Source organism: Oncorhynchus tshawytscha, unplaced genomic scaffold, assembly GCF_018296145.1.
Source record: "Oncorhynchus tshawytscha isolate Ot180627B unplaced genomic scaffold, Otsh_v2.0 Un_scaffold_1746_pilon_pilon, whole genome shotgun sequence".
NCBI classification, from domain to species: Eukaryota; Metazoa; Chordata; class Actinopteri; order Salmoniformes; family Salmonidae; genus Oncorhynchus; species Oncorhynchus tshawytscha.
The window spans coordinates 113,645-127,897 of record NW_024609798.1 but is presented as its reverse complement, the minus strand read 5'-3'; the positions used below and the strand labels follow the sequence as shown (position 1 = coordinate 127,897).

At 44.0% G+C, this 14,253-nt stretch overlaps 1 protein-coding gene across 2 annotated transcripts in view; it reads left to right on the top strand.

The window, feature by feature from the left end:
• Positions 1 to 6,816: 6,816 nt before the first annotated feature.
• Positions 6,817 to 14,253, top strand: part of klhl5 (kelch-like family member 5) — a 64,675-nt gene continuing 57,238 nt past the window's right edge. For both annotated transcript variants that reach the window (XM_042318258.1, XM_042318257.1), the window contains exon 1: positions 6,817 to 7,013. The gene's annotated coding sequence lies outside the window, so the exon portion shown is untranslated. The remainder of the gene's footprint in view (positions 7,014 to 14,253) is intronic.

The window sequence follows — 14,253 nt, the reverse complement described above, 5'->3', positions numbered from 1 at the left end:
GGACCCATGATGTACTGGGCTGTACACACTACCTTCTGTGGTGCCTTGCAGTCGGAGGACGAGCAGTTGCCGTACCAGGCAGTGATGCAACCAGTCAGGATGCTCTCGATGGTGCAGCTGTAGAACCTTTTGAGGATCTGGGGACCCATGACAAATCTTTTCAGTCTCCTGAGGGGGAAAAGGTTCTGTCGTACCCTCTTCATGACTGTCTTGGTGTGTTTGGACCATTCTAGTTTGTTGTTGATGTGGACGCCAAGGAACTTGAAGCTCTCAACCTGCTCCACTACAGCCCCGTCAATCAAATCAAATCAAATTTTATTTGTCACATACACATGGTTAGCAGATGTTAATGCGAGTGTAGCGAAATGCTTGTGCTTCTAGTTCCGACAATGCAGTAATAACCAACAAGTAATCTAACTAACAATTCCAAAACTACTGTCTTATACACAGTGTAAGGGGATAAAGAATATGTACATCAGGATATATGAATGAGTGATGGTACAGAGCAGCATAGGCAAGATACAGTAGATGGTATCGAGTACAGTATATACATATGAGATGAGTATGTAAACCAAGTGGCATAGTTAAAGTGGCTAGTGATACATGTATTACATAAAGATGCAGTCGATGATATAGAGTACAGTATCTACGTATGCATATGAGATGAATAATGTAGGGTAAGTAACATTATATAAGGTAGCATTGTTTAAAGTGGCTAGTGATATATTTAAATCATTTCCCATCAATTCCCATTATTAAAGTGGCTGGAGTTGAGTCAGTGTCAGTGTCAGTGTGTTGGCAGCAGCCACTCAATGTTAGTGGTGGCTGTTTAACAGTCTGATGGCCTTGAGATAGAAGCTGTTTTTCAGTCTCTCGGTCCCAGCTTTGATGCACCTGTACTGACCTCGCCTTCTGGATGATAGCGGGGTGAACAGGCAGTGGCTCGGGTGGTTGATGTCCTTGATGATCTTTATGGCCTTCCTGTAACATCGGGTGGTGTAGGTGTCCTGGAGGGCAGGTAGTTTGCACCCGGTGATGCGTTGTGCAGACCTCACTACCCTCTGGAGAGCCTTACGGTTGTGGGCGGAGCAGTTGCCGTACCAGGCGGTGATACAGCCCGCCAGGATGCTCTTGATTGTGCATCTGTAGAAGTTTGTGAGTGCTTTTGGTGACAAGCCGAATTTCTTCAGCCTCCTGAGGTTGAAGAGGCGCTGCTGCGCCTTCTTCACGATGCTGTCTGTGTGGGTGGACCAATTCAGTTTGTCTGTGATGTGTATGCCGAGGAACTTAAAACTTGCTACCCTCTCCACTACTGTTCCATCGATGTGGATAGGGGGGTGTTCCCTCTGCTGTTTCCTGAAGTCCACAATCATCTCCTTAGTTTTGTTGACGTTGAGTGTGAGGTTATTTTCCTGACACCACACTCCGAGGGCCCTCACCTCCTCCCTGTAGGCCGTCTCGTCGTTGTTGGTGATCAAGCCTACCACTGTTGTGTCGTCCGCAAACTTGATGATTGAGTTGGAGGCGTGCGTGGCCACGCAGTCGTGGGTAAACAGGGAGTACAGGAGAGGGCTTAGAACGCACCCTTGTGGGGCCCCAGTGTTGAGGATCAGCGGGGTGGAGATGTTGTTGCCTACCCTCACCACCTGGGGGGCGGCCCGTCAGGAAGTCCAGTACCCAGTTGCACAGGGCGGGGTCGAGACCCAGGGTCTCGAGCTTGATGACGAGCTTGGAGGGTACTATGGTGATGAATGCCGAGCTGTAGTCGATGAACAGCATTCTCACATAGGTATTCCTCTTGTCCAGATGGGTTAGGGCAGTGTGCAGTGTGGTTGAGATTGCATCGTCTGTGGACCTATTTGGGCAGTAAGCAAATTGGAGTGGGTCTAGGGTGTCAGGTAGGGTGGAGGTGATATGGTCCTTGACTAGTCTCTCAAAGCACTTCATGATGACGGAAGTGAGTGCTACGGGGCGGTAGTCGTTTAGCTCAGTTACCTTAGCTTTCTTGGGAACAGGAACAATGGTGGCCCTCTTGAAGCATGTGGGAACAGCAGACAGGTATAGGGATTGATTGAATATGTCCGTAAACACACCGGCCAGCTGGTCTGCGCATGCTCTGAGGGCGCGGCTGGGGATGCCGCCTGGGCCTGCAGCCTTGCGAGGGTTAACACGTTTAAATGTCTTACTCACCTCGGCTGCAGTGAAGGAGAGTCCGCATGTTTTCGTTGCAGGCCGTGTCAGTGGCACTGAATTGTCCTCAAAGCGGGCAAAAAAGTTATTTATTCTGCCTGGGAGCAAGACATCCTGGTCCGTGACTGGGCTGAATTTCTTCTTGTAGTCCGTGATTGACTGTAGACCCTGCCACATGCCTCTTGTGTCTGAGCCGTTGAATTGAGATTCTACTTTGTCTCTGTACTGACGCTTAGCTTGTTTGATAGCCTTGCGGAGGGAATAGCTGCACTGTTTGTATTCGGTCATGTTACCAGTCACCTTGCCCTGATGAAAAGCAGTGGTTCGCGCTTTCAGTTTCACGCGAATGCTGCCATCAATCCACGGTTTCTGGTTAGGGAATGTTTGAATCGTTGCTATGGGAACGACATCTTCAACACACGTTCTAATGAACTCGCACACCGAATCAGCGTATTCGTCAATATTGTTATCTGACGCAATACGAAACATATCCCAGTCCACGTGATGGAAGCAGTCTTGGAGTGTGGAGTCAGCTTGGTCGGACCAGCGTTGGACAGACCTCAGCGTGGGAGCCTCTTGTTTTAGTTTCTGTCTGTAGGCAGGGATCAACAAAATGGAGTCGTGGTCAGCTTTTCCGAAAGGAGGGTGGGGCAGGGCCTTATATGCGTCGCGGAAGTTAGAGTAACAATGATCCAAGGTTTTTCCACCCCTGGTTGCGCAATCGATATGCTGATAAAATTTAGGGAGTCTTGTTTTCAGATTAGCCTTGTTAAAATCCCCAGCTACAATGAATGCAGCCTCCGGATAACTGGATTCAAGTTTGCAAAGAGTCAAATAAAGTTCGTTCAGAGCCATTGATGTGTCTGCTTGGGGGGGGATATATACGGCTGTGATTATAATCGAAGAGAATTCTCTTGGTAGATAATGCGGTCTACATTTGATTGTGAGGAATTCTAAATCCGGTGAACAGAAGGATTTGAGTACCTGTATGTTTCTTTCATCACACCATGTCTCGTTGGCCATAAGGCATACGCCCCCGCCCGTCTTCTTACCAGAAAGATGTTTGTTTCTGTCGGCGCGATGCGTGGAGAAACCCGCTGGCTGCTCGGTGGGGGTGTGCTCGGTCCTCCTTTTCCTGTCGTCCACAATCATCCCCTTAGTCTTGATCACGTTAAGGGAGAGGTTGTTGTCCTGGCACCACACGGCCAGGTCTCTGACCTCCTCCCTTATAGGCTGTCTCATCGTTAAGGGAGAGGTTGTTGTCCTGGCACCACACCACCAGGTCTCTGACCTCCTCCTTATAGGCTGTCTCATCGTTGTCGGCGTTAAGGTAAAGTCCTGTTATCTAGTAGGGACAGAGAGTCAGACCTATACACCCTATTCCTTATCTACCCTGGTCTAAAGTAGTGCACTATGTAGGGAATAGGGTGCCAAAGGGCTCTGGTCTAAAGTAGTGCACTATGTAGGGAATAGGGCTCTGGTCTATAGTAGTGCACTATATAGGGAATAGGGTGCCATAGGCCTCTGGTCTAAAGTAGTGCACTATGTAGGGAATAGGGTGCCATAGGTCTCTGGTCTATAGTAGTACCACGATATAGGGAATAGGATGCCATAGGCCTCTGGTCTAAAGTAGTGCACTATGTAGGGAATAGGGTGCCATAGGGCTCTGGTCTAAAGTAGTGTACTATATAGGGAATAGGGCTCTGGTCTAAAGTAGTGCACTATGTAGGGAATAGGGCTCTGGTCTAAAGTAGTGTACTATGTAGGGAATAGGGTGCCATTTGGGAGTGAACCAGAGACTCAGGCTGAGAACATGAGGACCTGAAAACAACTTCTCTCTCCAAAGCAGAGGTTGTTACACACACACACACACACACACACACACACACACACACACACACACACACACACACACACACACACACACACACACACACACACACACACATAATTTCAGACCAGAAAGTGTCTTTTAAATGTATTTATTTTTATCCACATCACAGGTTGCAATTCATGACATTGTCCACAGGAAGGCGCTGGTGGTCACTCTGGGCTCAGTGGCTCTGTCTCCTCTGTCCCCCCCAAGTCATCTGTCCTTCCTCCCAGAGTGCACTTGTTCTCTTCCCTTCGTGGATTTGACAGTAAGGCCCGTTGGATTCAGTCCGATCACGGGTTACAGACAACGGAGCCTCAATGACTATTATAAGAAACTACCTCTAGTCCATCCAGGTGGTAACAATACTCCTTAATGTCCTGGATTCAGTCCTCTACCTCTAGTCCATCCAGGTGGTAACAATACTCCTTAATGTCCTGGATTCAGTCCTCTACCTCTAGTCCATCCAGGTGGTAACAATACTCCTTAATGTCCTGGATTCAGTCCTCTACCTCTAGTCCATCCAGGTGGTAACACTACTCCTTAATGTCCTGGATTCAGTCCTCTACCTCTAGTCCATCCAGGTGGTAACAATACTCCTTAATGTCCTGGATTCAGTCCTCTACCTCTAGTCCATCCAGGTGGTAACAATACTCCTTAATGTCCTGGATTCAGTCCTCTACCTCTAGTCCATCCAGGTGGTAACAATACTCCTTAATGTCCTGGATTCAGTCCTCTACCTCTAGTCCATCCAGGTGGTAACAATACTCCTTAATGTCCTGGATTCAGTCCTCTACCTCTAGTCCATCCAGGTGGTAACAATACTCCTTAGCGATATCTCCACACTCCACTGCAAAGTCCTGTATAACTCGACATGAATGACCTGGTAATGCCAACACGTCCCGATGGCACACTATTCCCTAAGTAGTGCACTACTTTTGACCCGTTTGCAGTCCATAGAGTGCACTACTACTACCGGCCTAGGGTGCCATTTAGGACTGTCTCCGGTAAAACAACACGATCACCAGATTCAAAACCAGGCCATCAGCCAATCAAAAAACAGCTATTGATGGCATGTGACTTGTCATCCTCCATCGTTTCAGACCATTCTGGATGAATAAGATCTAGTGAGCCAATCAGCAGGACAGAAACAGTTACCAGACCAATGGACAACCAATCACCAGGACAGAAACAGACCAATGGGTAACCAATCATTAGGACAGAAACAGACCAATGGGTAACCAATCACCAGGACAGAAACAGACCAATGGGTAACCAATCACCAGGACAGAAACAGACCAATGGGTAACCAATCACTAGGACAGAAACAGACCAATGGGTAACCAATCACCAGGACAGAAACAGACCAATGGGTAACCAATCACCAGGACAGAAACAGACCAAAAAAAATATCCCAGATTTTCAACGTGGGAAATTGGTGCTGAATTGACTACGGTTCCAGTCAACTGTATTACCATGGAAACAGACCAATGGGTAACCAATCACCAGGACAGAAACAGTTGACTACGGTTCCAGTCAACTGTATTACCATAGAAACAGACCAATGGGTAACCAATCACCAGGACAGAAACAGTTGACTACGGTTCCAGTCAACTGTATTACCATAGAAACAAATGACAACATGGATTCGATTCCAGATCGTTTGGAGATGATATCGGGCCACTTCGGCGTAAAAGTGTGTAACATACGATAGAAAACAGTGCTTGACTTGGACTGAAATAGTTTCCGGTACTCATTTTGGGTTCCGGTACTGTTTATATTTAGGTGCAGGAGCTCCACAATACTTTAGAGATACTATTATATAAAACGAACAGGATTTGAAGCAGTAGACCATTTTGCTGCTCTTTAATTATTTGTTATTCTTATCGAAATTTTGTTGTTGTTGTTGTTTGGTATTTTCTTAAAACTGCATTGTTGGTTAAAAGGGCTTGTAAGGAAGGTCAACCTACACCTGTTGTATTCGGCGCATGTGACAAAAAAACAATTTAATTTGAGGTGCCGGTATTCAGCCGTCTTGAGCTTCTGCCCAAGTCAAGCACTGGCGATAGAAAATATACTTACTTGAATGAACCTCTGGCCGGTTTATGGTTTTGGGATATCGGGCTGTGGACTTGATTGGGTTGGAATGGTTCCGTTCCACACGTTCTAGATTTGCTAAACGTTTGCAGCGTAACTTTCCGATGGACCAATCCTTGGACAGCCCAGGGATCAGCCAATGGTTATGTCAGCACTCATGGGCGTGATTATTATTTTTGGAATAATTAATACAAGGCATCATGGGTATATTTGAAAGTGGGTTTTATTTAGTCACCATCTCTCGTATCTCAACTTGCATACAACTTTTACACTGTGTAGTCCTTAAATTAGTACAACAAAACAATACAAAAGGCTTAAATGGTCATTTATATATTTGAACGAAGTTCAGTTACTATGACAACCATATCAAACTGTTTCACGTACAACTGTCTGTCCATCAAAGCAGAGAAAGAAATAATAAACTTGACTCGAATATCTTTGCTTATTTAAACTTGCCTCTTAATATCTTTGCTTATTTAAACTTGCCTCTTAATATCTTTGCTTATTTAAACTTGACTCTTAATATCTTTGCTTATTTAAACTCTAATATCTTTGCTTATTTAAACTCTAATATCTTTGCTTATTTAAACTCTAATATCTTTGCTTATTTAAACTCTAATATCTTTGCTTATTTAAACTCTAATATCTTTGCTTGTGAAAGTCGACTGTGCAGTCTGCATACGGAAGTAGAGTGAAGTGACACAAGCGTCCGCTGGTCAAGTGCTTCTGTAAATTCACGTGCACCACCGTCAAATTAAAGACAACAAAACAGACAGGAAGATGCGATTAAGTTATTCTGACTCTCTACACTAGTAAAAAAAAAAAACTCACAGTGGAAGTGAGCCGATATAAGGTAAGAAACTACTTGTTTTGTTTCGCTAAAGACCACAGCGCTGCTCGTCTTGTCATATAAACTCACAAATCACAGTAGTTTTGATGATAATGATAATGATGATGATCGCAGAAGCCCCGTCCGGAGTACCCATACAGGGGAAATGCTTTGCCCGGTAGGGATGCTTCGAAAGCGGCGTGAAATCAGAGGAGAGCTGGGTGTTCCAACTGGCCTCGGGTCTCCTGTGATGTTCCTGTGACGCTTTACTTTCAGGAATTCACAAACTCACTCAAATGTTTCTCTTTAATAGGCTACTAATTCCAGCGTCTCTGGCAGACTGATTAGTCAGATTGATTTATAGTACGTTTTAATGAGTCGCTTGTCTGCCTGGCCCAAATCCTACTGAACGCTTCGCTGTGCCATGTATACTCATGATGTGAATATCTTCTGCTATGCGAACTGGCATAATGTTTATTTGTTGTTAATATGTTTTGCTATGTGATGTTGAGCATGAACTCATGCCGCGTTTAAAACAACTGTGAGGTCAGAACCCGGGAAATATTCGACTTCCCGAATTCAGTGCGTTCAAGACAACTGGGAACTCTGAAAAAACGAGCACCAACTGATTAAAATTGTTTTGAATGGTCATCCAACTCGGTTTTCCAAGTCGGTAACTCTGGTTTCTTTTTAGAGCTTCGACTTTCCCGACCTTAAGATCACTGATGTCATTGGCCTTGTATTTTACGAGTTCCTAATTGTCTTGAAAGCACCATCAATCCCAGTTGTAAAGATAGGCTAGTCACTAGATAGATGGTCAGGACACTACTGGTACAGTGGGTAGGCTAGTCACTAGATAGATGGTCAGGACACTACTGGTACAGTGGGTAGGCTAGTCACTAGATAAGACGGTCGGGACACTACTGGTACAGCGGGTAGGCTAGTCACTAGATAAGACGGTCGGGACACTACTGGTACAGCAGGTAGGCTAGTCACTAGATAAGATGGTCGGGACACTACTGGTACAGCGGGTAGGCTAGTCACTAGATAAGACGGTCGGGACACTACCGGTACAGCGGGTAGGCTAGTCACTAGATAAGACGGTCGGGACACTACCGGTACAGCGGGTAGGCTGGTCACTAGATAAGATGGTCGGGACACTACTGGTACAGCGGGTAGGCTAGTCACTAGATAAGATGGTCGGGACACTACTGGTACAGCGGGTAGGCTAGTCACTAGATAAGATGGTCGGGACACTACTGGTACAGCGGGTAGGCTAGTCACTAGATAAGATGGTCGGGACACTACTGGTACAGCGGGTAGGCTAGTCACTAGATAAGATGGTCGGGACACTACTGGTACAGCGGGTAGGCTAGTCACTAGATAAGACGGTCACTAGATAAGATGGTCGGGACACTACTGGTACAGCCGGTAGGCTAGTCACTAGATAAGACGGTCGGGACACTACTGGTACAGCGGGTAGGCTAGTCACTAGATAAGACGGTCGGGACACTACTGGTACAGCCGGTAGGCTAGTCACTAGATAAGACGGTCGGGACACTACTGGTACAGCGGGTAGGCTAGTCACTAGATAAGACGGTCGGGACACTACTGGTACAGCCGGTAGGCTGGTCACTAGATAAGATGGTCGGGACACTGCTGGTACAGCGGGTAGACTGGTCACTAGATAAGACGGTCGGGACACTACCGGTACAGCGGGTAGGCTGGTCACTAGATAAGACGGTCGGGACACTACTGGTACAGCGGGTAGGCTAGTCACTAGATAAGACGGTCGGGACACTACTCTACTGGTACAGCGGGTAGGCTAGTCACTAGACGATTTGTGACTTTGCTTCTGTATAAGTGGTCTTTACAGTTTTGGGTAAACACACCATATGATACTGTATAATGCTCTACTGTATGAATTCCCTCAGAGAACGAGCGACAGAGATAGAAGAGAGACGCTGTGTGTTTTGTTGGTTTGATGAGGTTGAAGACAGCTTCCAACACACACACACACACACACACACACACCCAATCCCCGGGGTATTGGAAAGAGAGAAACAGCCGTGTTGAGAATTAATGATTTGATTGGCTAGATAGATCAGGTCCCAGTCTCAGGATACCTCTGATATTCAACTCGCAGGAGAGAGAGAGAGAGAGACTGTGTGTGTGTGTGTGTGTGTGTGTGTGTGTGTGTGTGTGTGTGCAACGCTGTGTGTGTGTGTTAATGATAATGTGTTATATATAGCCCTCTCTACAGCAGCTCGGATCCTAAAACATCAACAGAATCAACTACACTGTTATTCTGGGTTAGTTTGTACTCATCTCTGTCGCTCTCTTTCTCTCTCCTCCCCTCCCCCTACCTGTCTGTCTGCCTGCCTGCATGGTATATTACAGTAATCGTAGTGATTTATGTCTGTCTGTCTGCCTGCCAGATGTATGGTATATTACAGTAATAGTAGTGATTTCTGTCTGTCTACTAGATGTATGGTATATTACAGTAATAGTAGTGATTCCTGTCTGTCTGTCTGTCTGTCTGCCTGCCAGATGTATGGTATATTACAGTAATAGTAGTGATTCCTGTCTGTCTGCCTGCTAGATGTATGGTATATTACAGTGATAGTAGTGATGTCTGTCTGTCTGCCTGCTAGATGTATGGTATATTACAGTAATAGTAGTGATTCCTGTCTGTCTGCCTGCTAGATGTATGGTATATTACAGTAATAGTAGTGATTCCTTGCTAGATGTATGGTATATTACAGTAATAGTAGTGATTCCTGTCTGCTAGATGTATGGTATATTACAGTAATAGTAGTGATTCCTGTCTGCTAGATGTATGGTATATTACAGTAGTGATTCCTGTCTGCTAGATGTATGGTATATTACAGTAATAGTAGTGATTCCTGTCTGCTAGATGTATGGTATATTACAGTAATAGTAGTGATTCCTGTCTGCTAGATGTATGGTATATTACAGTAATAGTAGTGATTCCTGTCTGCTAGATGTATGGTATATTACAGTAATAGTAGTGATTCCTGTCTGCTAGATGTATGGTATATTACAGTAATAGTAGTGATTTCTGTCTGTCTGCTAGATGTATGGTATATTACAGTAATAGTAGTGATTCCTGTCTGCTAGATGTATGGTATATTACAGTAATAGTAGTGATTTCTGTCTGTCTGCTAGATGTATGGTATATTACAGTAATAGTAGTGATTCCTGTCTGTCTGTCTGTCTGCCTGCCAGATGTATGGTATATTACAGTAATAGTAGTGATTCCTGTCTGCCAGATGTATGGTATATTACAGTAATAGTAGTGATTCCTGTCTGCCAGATGTATGGTATATTACAGTAATAGTAGTGATTCCTGTCTGCTAGATGTATGGTATATTACAGTAATAGTAGTGATTCCTGTCTGCTAGATGTATGGTATATTACAGTAATAGTAGTGATTCCTGTCTGCTAGATGTATGGTATATTACAGTAATAGTAGTGATTCCTGTCTGCTAGATGTATATGTAATAGTAGTGATTCCTGTCTGCTAGTGTATGTATATTACAGTAATAGTAGTGATTCCTGTCTGTGATATTACAGTAATAGTAGTGATTCCTGTCTGCTAGATGTATATTACAGTAATAGTAGTGATTCCTTATATTACAGTAATAGTAGTGATTCCAGTCTGTCTGCTAGATGTATGGTATATTACAGTATCATACAGAATAGTGATTCCTGTCTATTCTGGTATATTACAGTAATAGTAGTGATTCCTGTCTGTATGGTATATTACAGTAATAGTAGTGATTCCTGTCTGCTAGATGTATGGTATATTACAGTAATAGTAGTGATTCCTGTCTGCTAGATGTATGGTATATTACAGTAATAGTAGTGATTCCTGTCTGCTAGATGTATGTATATTACTGTAGTGATTCCTGTCTGCTAGATGTATGGTATATTACAGTAGTGATTCCTGTCTGTCTGTCTGTCTGTCTGCCTGCCAGATGTATGGTATATTACAGTAATAGTAGTGATTCCTGTCTGTCTGCCTGCTAGATGTATGGTATATTACAGTGATAGTAGTGATGTCTGTCTGTCTGCCTGCTAGATGTATGGTATATTAAAGTAATAGTAGTGATTCCTGTCTGCTAGATGTATGGTATATTACAGTAATAGTAGTGATTCCTGTCTGCTAGATGTATGGTATATTACAGTAATAGTAGTGATTCCTGTCTGCCAGATGTATGGTATATTACAGTAATAGTAGTGATTCCTGTCTGCCAGATGTATGGTATATTACAGTAATAGTAGTGATTCCTGTCTGCTAGATGTATGGTATATTACAGTAATAGTAGTGATTCCTGTCTGCTAGATGTATGGTATATTACAGTAATAGTAGTGATTCCTGTCTGCTAGATGTATGGTATATTACAGTAATAGTAGTGATTCCTGTCTGCTAGATGTATGGTATATTACAGTAATAGTAGTGATTCCTGTCTGCTAGATGTATGGTATATTACAGTAATAGTAGTGATTCCTGTCTGCTAGATGTATATTACAGTAATAGTAGTGATTCCTGTCTGCTAGATGTATATTACAGTAATAGTAGTGATTCCTGTCTGCTAGATGTATATTACAGTAATAGTAGTGATTCCTGTCTGCTAGATGTATATTACAGTAATAGTAGTGATTCCTGTCTGTATGGTATATTACAGTAATAGTAGTGATTCCTGTCTGTATGGTATATTACAGTAATAGTAGTGATTCCTGTCTGTATGGTATATTACAGTAATAGTAGTGATTCCTGTCTGTATGGTATATTACAGTAATAGTAGTGATTCCTGTCTGTATGGTATATTACAGTAATAGTAGTGATTCCTGTCTGTATGGTATATTACAGTAATAGTAGTGATTCCTGTCTGCTAGATGTATGGTATATTACAGTAATAGTAGTGATTCCTGTCTGCTAGATGTAGTATTCCTGTCTGCTAGATGTATATATACAGTAATAGTAGTGATTCCTGTCTGCTAGATGTATGGTATATTACAGTAATAGTAGTGATTCCTGTCTGCTAGATGTATGGTATATTACAGTAATAGTAGTGATTCCTGTCTGCTAGATGTATGATGTAATAGTAGTGATTCCTGTCTATGTTATTACAGTAATAGTAGTGATTCCTGTCTGCTAGATGTATGGTATATTACAGTAATAGTAGTGATTCCTGTCTGCTAGATGTATATTACAGTAATAGTAGTGATTCCTGTCTGCTAGATGTATATTACAGTAATAGTAGTGATTCCTGTCTGCTAGATGTATATCAGTATAGTAGTGATTCCTGTCTGCTAGATGTATATATTACAGTAATAGTAGTGATTCCTGTCTGCTAGATGTATATTACAGTAATAGTAGTGATTCCTGTCTGCTAGATGTATATTACAGTAATAGTAGTGATTCCTGTCTGCTAGATGTATATTACAGTAATAGTAGTGATTCCAGTCTGTCTGCTAGATGTATATTACAGTAATAGTAGTGATTCCAGTCACGTCCTGCAGCCCAGCTTGTTCAATAGGACTGAAATAGACCCTCTGGATATGAAGCCATCAGGAAGATGGGAAGTTAAACACACACACACACACACACACACACACACACACACACACACACACACACACACAGATGTACACATATCAGTCCATTAAACACTTGATGTGTGTTCTATTGTGTAGATATGAGGTAGAAAGCGTGACTATATTTAGCTGCTAGAGAGCAAGGTCCCCTCCCTCTCACCCTCCTCCCTCTCACCCCTCCTCCCTCTCACCCTCCTCTCTCTCACCCTCCTCCCTCTCTCTCTCTCCTCACCCTCTTCCCCCTCTCTCCCCCCCTCCTCTCTCTCCCTCTTCCCCTCCCCCTCTCACCCTCCTCCCTCCTCCCCTCCCCTCCTCCCTCCCCCCCTCTCTCCCTCCCCTCTCACCATCCTCCCTCTCACCCTCCTCTCTCTCTCTCTCTCTCTCTCTCCCTCCTCTCCCTCTCCCTCCCTCTCTCACCCTCCTCTCCCTCTCCCCCCTCCTCTCCCCCTCCTCCCTCTCTCCCCTCTCATCACCCTCCTCTCCCTCTCTCCTCTCCTCACCCTCCTCCCTCTCTTCACAGGGCTGAGTAAATTATTAAAGACTGCTCTTTACTTGGCTGTAAACGTGTCTCTCTCTCTCCAACCATTTTGTGTGTGTGTGTGTGTGTGTGTGTGTGTGTGTGTGTGTGTGTGTGTGTGAGAGAGTCTGAGGAGTGCAGTTTGAAAAGGGTCTCTGCTGCTCCGCTGTCAATACACACACACACACACACACACACATTCCCTCAGAATCATGAAAGAGAGCGACAGAGTGTTATTGGCTGGTTTGATGAGATTGAACAATAAGAATGCTTAGCTTACAACATACACACACTGCGTGCACACACACACACACACACACACACACACCCAATCCCCAGGGCATTGGAAAGAGAGAAACAGCCGTGTTGAGAAGTAATGATTTGATTGGCTAGATAGATCAGGTCCCAGGATACCTCTGATACACATCTCACAGGAGAGAGAGACTGTGTGTGTGTGTGTGTGTGTGTGTGTGTGTGCGTGTGTGGTGTGTAACTTTGGTGTAGATTTTACAGTGAAATGCTTATGAGCCTTTCCCAACAAGGCCAGAGTTTAAAGATGGTAAAGAGGAAAAATATAACGGAGCTATAGGCAGGAAGTACCAGATCAATGTGGAGCTATATACAGGAAGTACCAGATCAGTGTGGAGCTATATACAGGAAGTACCAGATCAGTGTGGAGCTATATACAGGAAGTACCAGATCAGTGTGGAGCTATATACAGGAAGTACCAGATCAGTGTGGAGCTATATACAGGAAGTACCAGATCAGTGTGGAGCTATAGGCAGGAAGTACCAGATCAATGTGGAGCTATATACAGGAAGTACCAGATCAGTGTGGAGCTATATGCAGGAAGTACCAGATCAGTGTGGAGCTATATACAGGAAGTACCAGATCAGTGTGGAGCTATAGGCAGGAAGTACCAGATCAATGTGGAGCTATATACAGGAAGTACCAGATCAGTGTGGAGCTATATACAGGAAGTACCAGATCAGTGTGGAGCTATATACAGGAAGTACCAGATCAGTGTGGAGCTATATACAGGAAGTACCAGATCAGTGTGGAGCTATATACAGGAAGTACCAGATCAATGTGGAGCTATATACAGGAAGTACCAGATCAGTG